A 7,620-nucleotide genomic window follows, 5' to 3' on the forward strand; every position below is an offset into this window, starting at 1 on the left:
TTTCTCTCCATTTCTCTCTCTGGCGATCATCCACAACCCTAGCTATCTTATTTTCTTTCCATTTTTCTCTCTCACGATCGAAGGACAAAACAAGACACAAATTTCACTTGCAGAAGAGTTGGTGATTTCTCTCCATTTCTTTTCGAGTTAGGAACAAAGGCACATAGAACGTAAAAGAGGAGGAAAAAGACACACACACACACACATTGTGTGTGTGGTGCGGCTGCCACAACTTTCACTTCCAGAAGAGTTGCTAAGAATTGGTGATTCCATCTAGGGTTCGACAAGCTTAATCAATATCTCGACATCTTACCTCCTACATCGTATTTCTTCAACCATCTGTGACCATTCTAGAGCTTAACATGTTCTTTAGCATTCTAGGGTTTGACATCTGTTGAGATTCTTTGACATTGTTCACTTGCCTTCTAACCTTTCTCTGGATAGGCATCGACTCCAAGGTAAGAATAGATCTGTTACATTACTTTATACAATCCTATCATCGATTTGGTTTAATTTCATTTTCCATGCTCTGATTCTCGTCTATTCATAAAGAAAATTTATGCATTCTAGCCATTCGATGAAATGCCTGACTAAAATTAAAAAATTCTAGAATCAGAATAAGAATTGTTAATGTCTTTTAAATAAACGTATCAAAAGCATCTTCCTTCACGTTTTTTGAAAAACGTATTGGAAGAAAAATTAAATAAACAAATATAAAAAAAACATTTTTCCATATTTTGGTATATTATGCTAATTTTCCTTCGCTCCTTTTTGGGAACAGATGGTGTATGTTTTGCTTATATACAAGTCTTGTCATTTTGACTTATTGATCACATACATGTTTGACTTTTAAATGACTTGAAGTATCAGGAATCCTTATCTTGTTATTTTCACTTACTGATCACATGAATGACTTGAAGCATCAGTAAGTAAACTTCACTTGTATTCTGCATTTGATTGTTCATATTACACGTCTATACACTTTATAGCAATTATCTTGTGTTTCCTTAAGTATAGTTTTAGCTGTTCCTGGTTTGTAGGCATAAGGAAGGGTAAAGGGTGTACCATGAAGCCTCTTATCTCTGTTTGCCACCAGGTATCTGATATTGGACACCTTGATCTCCAACTACATTGAAAAACCACCTGTCAAGTGAAGTCAATAAAAGGAATTTTAGGATGAAGTGCATACAATACAATAAAAATCTTTTTTTTTTAAAAAAAATGAAAGGTAAATTGGGAAAGAATCTCTGGGGTGAAGAATTAGTTATATTAGCGGAAGCCTCAATGGAACCAACTGTAATATATGTAAAACAAGTGCTTGATATCATAAGCAAGGCGAGCAATAAGGGTATAAAAGGAATTGCACACATACCAGGTGGTGGGTTCATAGATACCATCTGTCGTGTTTTCGGTATAGGGCTTGGTGCTCTTGTTTATAACGACTCTTGTTCGGTTCCCCCTGTTTTTAAATGGATCCAAAAGGTATTTAAGTTTTTTTTGGTATTAAAAAAAGTTGGTTATTTGTTTTTTTCTAATGATGTTTCTGGTTTTGCCCCTTTTCAGGCTGGAGGGATTGAAGATGGTGAAATGAAAAGGACTTTTAATATGGGAATTAGGATGGTTTTGGTTGTTAGTAAAGAGGTTTCTGAAAGGGTAGTTAAGGAAGAAGGTGAGATGGTGTATCGTGTTGGTGAAGTCTTTTCAGGTAATAAACAATTTGACATCATTACCCTTGAGTAGTTTAAAAATGGTTCTGAATTATTTGATGTTTTGAATTTTATTACCAGGGGAAAAAGTGGAATCCACTCCGTGAGAGGTTAGATAGCTATGATTTTTTTATTAAAGAACAATTGTATGTTTTTCTGTTTTTTTTCTACTTAGTTCACTAACAGACATTACAGTTAAACTATCTATAGCTAGCTTTAATTTTCTATAGTTTTTTTCCTACAGTTTGGGTCCTTGTACAGTTTTTGTCACTCTAATAGTTTTAGTCCATGTAACATGTTGCAATAGTTTTGGTCCTTGTGCTTTTGTCTCATTTATAGTTTTTAACCCTGTAACAACTGCATTAATTTTTCCTTGGCAATATGCTCACCAAATGATTAAAAGTTCTTTAAAGTGTTCCTTGTGGTATATCTTTATTCTAAGTCATGACTTTTTTTGATTGAATAACTATGCCAGATTCTCCACGTGATTCAGTTCAATTTATTGAATGCTCACCTTCATCTTGCCCTCGTGCCTTGCCAGGTACCATGTCACTTTATTTATAACTATTTCAATAAAAAAAGAAACTAACAGTTTATATATATACATTATAAGTAACGCTGCTTTGTTTTTTTAATTGCAGGATGGAAAGATTGAAGCTGAAGTTAAACTTACTGGAATCTTAAGCTGAGGAGCATTACAACTAGGAGAAGTTAGAAAATATGGGACTACAATTGCACCAGGACTATATGCACCAGTTCACCAACATTTTTTTGTTGCTAGAATGGACATGGCAGTTGATTGTAAGCCTGGAGAAGCATACACTCAGGTTTGGAATTTTACCTATTATTCTTTTTAAAGAAAACTGAGACCATTTAATAGTCTTATATATGACACAAGCATCTGTTGTGTTTTTTGTATTTTTAGGTTGAAGCTGATGTTAAAGTTGAAGAACCAGGAAAAGACAACGTTCACAACAACACATTCTACACACAAGAAACACTGAATCACAAGCAATGCGGGATTGTAATCCGTTATCTGCTCGCCATTGGATCGTAAGTCTATTTATATTTAAATTACATGGATTCCATATTTTCAAACTTTTTTTCTTTTTGTAATTTTTATTTGAATGAATTCCAAAAATATCCAGGTGAGAAATACACGAACGGTGAATAGGACCGAAAAATTGCTAACTTTCATGGGAGAATAACTATCTGGACTCAACCTTCCCATGTAAGCTTTGCCTGATTTACTTCTAGTATCTTCTTTCACTATTTGTGTACATCTTACCTCCTGCTTACCTCATTCTTTTGGGAGTTGTTGTTTTTGTATGCAAGTAAGAATATTGGTTTAAGGTTTGTTTTTCTTTACTAGAAAAAGTATTTGTAGAAAAGATTAGCCATTCTTTCTGTTTGGGCTAAGTTTATCATGTGGAGTACTACAATAGGTTCTTAATGAATTAAGTCCTTGACCCCCATTGGGGTGTGCTTTATGAAGAAGATGTAAGATATGCGTCAATTTCTCATTTTTCATTAATGTCTTATCAATCATTATTTAGCAAATAGTTTATGGGCTATATATAACTGAGATTTAATATTAATAAAACAGTTAACTGGTCATAAGTCTCACACTATGAACATTCTTGTCAATAATGCTCCTGGAGTTCTCAACCTGGTCACCGAAGTTATATCCAGAAAGGGTTACAACATCCAGGTTTGGTTTTTTATCCTTATAGTATAATTTTTTAGGTGAAATGTTTACTTTTTTTTAAATAACAATATTTAAAAATAAAAAAATGTCAACTTAACATGGTTATTCTAATGGATTTCCAGGCATTAGACAAGTGTCAACTTAAAACTACCATCATGAATCTTCCACATTTGCCCAACCTAAACTTTAGATATCATATTTGTCCTTCTTAATGTTTTAAAATATAAAATTTGTCCAAATATGTTTTTTAAATAGTTTTTATTATTTAATAAACCATTTTTACAATTTAAAATCACTATAATTGAAAATAATAACTTAATGGACCATAATACCCTTCCTTTTAAAATTGTAGGAATCTTTCCGGCGAGGTTTTATGCTTTGGTTGTTTTCCTCAATTCGTCTTCCACTCTTCCTCATGATCACCTGTGGACGTTCGCCTCTAGACATCTTCCTTTTTGCCTTTCATCGCTTCCTTCTTGTAATTGTTAATAAGCACCAGGTAATTATTCCCTTTCCATATATCCCCTTCTTTTTTTGGCAACTGAATCAACACTTATGCGTCTACAATATTGAATTCTTGAAACCATGTAGTATCTTCACAATGCCTTTTACATATATGTCATTCGATTAGGTTAATACTCCAAAGAAAAGACTTAATTTTGGTTCTGCACTTCTAATTTTCATTTAAACCGCAGGTTACCATACAGTGGTGTTAAGGTCAATTTAAGATAATATCTTTGTCAGGTTGTTTATTGCACTTAGATAGCAATGATAACCATATAAAACCAAGGAAATTGAGTTATTTGCTATCAAATGCCAAATGTGTTTCGGTGAATAAAATTCCTACTGTTGACAGGAAGAGATACATGGAGCAATTAGAATACCTTTTCAATACTTTGTAGGTAATACTTTAGTATAAGTCTCTATAATAATTCCTTTAGATGTAAACAAATTGGTATATAACTCAATTCTTTTCACTGGGGTTGTTTACTGTTTGATTCAGTTGAATTTTTTTTATACCCAGGTTGGTGGTGGTAGCAGCAGGGGACAAAATGCACCCACCCAGGTAAAAACTCACATAGTGGCTTTTTGTCTTGATTTATCTAGTTCTAGTTGTAGATTTGAATGATTTATCGGATGGTTTTGACTGAGTTTTCTATGCGAGTTCAGATTTTATGGTTCTTTGCACATCACAGCTGGTAAATGGATTCATGTGATTTAGAAGGTAAGGGTATTGTTGTCTATTTAGTTATTTTTTAGATTTTAATGATTTTAAAATGTAAAAAAGGATTACCAAATAATAAAAAATATTTAAAAAATAGATTTGGACAAATTAGATATTTTAAAACATTAATAATGGAAAATATGATATTTAGAGTTTAGGTCGGGCAAATATGATATTTAAACGTTTAATAAGGTTATATACAGAATTCTCCCTAACTTTTTTGGCTGGGGTTTAGTGATTGTGTTTTTGGAAGCTGCCAATTATCAAATAAAGAAGGAAGTGTACAAACCTTAGGATAATAACATTTCAATTGTTTATAATATAATTAATATTATACTATTTTCATGACACAGAAAGTTATAAATGGAAGTGTTGTTAATTACTGGGCTTGTATCAACTTCTCAAGAATTATTCCAGATGGTGCTACTCACAGTTTTTGTCATCAGTTGCTCCAAATGTGCCAAGAATCTGGCATGGTATGTATATAATCAACTCAGATATTATCTTGCATAAATTAAATATTTCAATTATATACAAAATGTTGGAAATTTCATGAATTTAAAAGTGAAAGTGTGGTTCAGTCTATTCTGCAAGACCAGATCAGGTCAAGAAGGCTTTAAAGCACGTGTATATAGCCACTGTAAGGCTTTAAAGCACGTGTATACAACCACTGTGTGGCTCTTTCCATAAACATCTTTTGAAAATGGTTTCTCAGTGTTTTTTTCATGGATGCAGTTTCTTGGAAATTGATCTAGGCCATTTGAAAGTGACGAATGAAGTTAGTTGGCATGGACCTGCGGAAGATCAAGCATCTGTTCATTGTGACTACTTTCTCGGATTTCCTTTTCACCAGCTGTCTTGCCATGAATTTGGGTGAACAACCTATCCTCCCTCCTCATTTTTGTGACATAAACTAAAATGAAGTCAACTCATGTTGCAGTTCCTTACATTATGATGACATTAAATTTTGATATACGTGGGTTTAGACCATTTAGTGGAACAAATTTTTCTTCTTCAGAATCCATTAACTTCACTGCTGACATTTTTAAAGGTGATGCACACTTTTTTTTTCTTCTTAATTGATTTCTTTTACTATGTTTTGAAACAGTTGTTCACTTGTTTTAAAGGTGATGCACACTTCTTTTAAAGGTGTCATTGTTCTCATTTAGTTAGTTGTTCTCATTTGGTAGGTTTAAAAGTAGAATGTCCCAATAAGAATTAATTTAAAAGTAGAATGAAAATGACAAGTGATTTTATGTTGTGTTTACAGGGTTGATGAAAGCGAATAGCTCAGGAATTAGAAGAGGAAAAGAAAGCTCAAGCTGAAAGAGATAAGATGCTGCAAATGCAAGTGTTGCATTCTTCATTTCAATTGTTAGTATACAACACAGAGTAGATTAGATGAATGTAAATTTATATATTGTAAGAAATAGAATTGTATGACATTAAATTTTATGCAATGGATTGTATTTTTTATATGGTATTTTATTTCTATTATGAGACAGTAAAAGTAAATTTAATTTAAAAATTAATAAATATATGAATATATTTTTTTTAAACATTTAAATTTACGATACGCAAAAATGTGTGTCATCTTCATTTATGACATGGCCTTTCTTGACAGGGGCTTTCTTGATACGCATTGCGTGTCATTAACACGCGCGTCGTAAGGTTACGACACGCGAATGCGTGTCGTCTTCCTTTATGACAGGGCCTTCCTTGATACGCATTGCGTGTCGTAACCGCGCGTCGTAAATGCGTGTCGTAAATGCGCGTCGTAAATGCGCGTCGTCTCTAGACGACGCGCAAATGCGCGTCGTCTATCTTTATGACATGGCCTTCCTTGACACGCATTTGCGCGTCGTCTGAGCCATTTACGACGCGCAATGAGCGTCATAAAAGGCCTTTTTTCTTGTAGTGATGATTTCTCCTTTAATATATCATTCCCATAATATATTAATAAATCATATTTAATCCTTTCTCTCCATAATTCATCCTATCAAGTTGCTTTGGTGAAGGCAACCCAAAAGGACCATGCACCATCGGGTCAAGTACATACCAAAATAGTTACGGACTTAGACACTAATCCAACACCCTCCACTAGTCAAGAGTGCAGTGGGTAAGAGTGGATACCCATTCAGTCGCCATTTTATAGGGAATTTCCTTAAATACCCCTTATAGACCAGCTTCGTGAATGAGGCCTACTAATGGTAAGACTGACTTTTACTCATACATATATATAATGTTAGACTTTTAATGATATATATAGTATAGGGTGTATTTTACACTTTTAAAATATTAGGTGGTCAAATTTAACAATTATACTTTTAATTTAATTAAATTGTGAACCAAAACTTTATGGATTTATTAAACCTCCTTTAATTATACACTTCAATTAATTAATAAAACCATAAGGGTGAGAATTGAACTTTTCAAAACAATACTAGGGTTTTAGAATTTAACATTTATAAATTAAACTTTTAATCAACTTTTAAATTCCAAAACTTGAGGGAAAGTTTGAAACTTTTCAAAACACAAAGGATCAAATAGGAAATAATTTAAATTAAACAATTAATTTAATGATTATCTAAATTTGACCTAAAATCAATTTCTTGCAAGATAAGTTACCCAATTAATACAAATAATCAAACTTTAATCAAATTAAGGAAGTTATTTTCTAATCAATTGGTAATTATCTTTTGTTTAATCAAGGATATACTCAAAAATATGTTTAAAATAAGATTTTAATGACCTAAAACAGATAAGGCAAGTATCCATGAGTAAAACAGCAAGAAATCCCGAAACTGCCTCCTTCTGATGCTCGAACTCGCCGAGTTCCTCTATGGACTCGCCGAGTTGGAGCTACTCGCCGAGTCCACATTGTAACTCGCCGAGTTCATCAGACAGGGGACCAAAAATTGATTTTTGAAGCTTGAAAAAATAACAAAGGCATCAATACAATAGAAACCAACCAGGCTTTG

General features: G+C 33.0%; 1 pseudogene; it reads left to right on the plus strand.

Moving 5' to 3' along the window:
- The first annotated feature begins 2,174 nt into the window (after positions 1-2,174).
- LOC128126692 (diamine oxidase [copper-containing] 1, peroxisomal-like) lies at positions 2,175-2,914 on the plus strand (annotated as a pseudogene).
- Positions 2,915-7,620: the final 4,706 nt, after the last annotated feature.

The sequence above is a fragment of the Lactuca sativa genome, chromosome 6, assembly GCF_002870075.4.
Source record: "Lactuca sativa cultivar Salinas chromosome 6, Lsat_Salinas_v11, whole genome shotgun sequence".
NCBI lineage: Eukaryota > Viridiplantae > Streptophyta > Magnoliopsida > Asterales > Asteraceae > Lactuca > Lactuca sativa.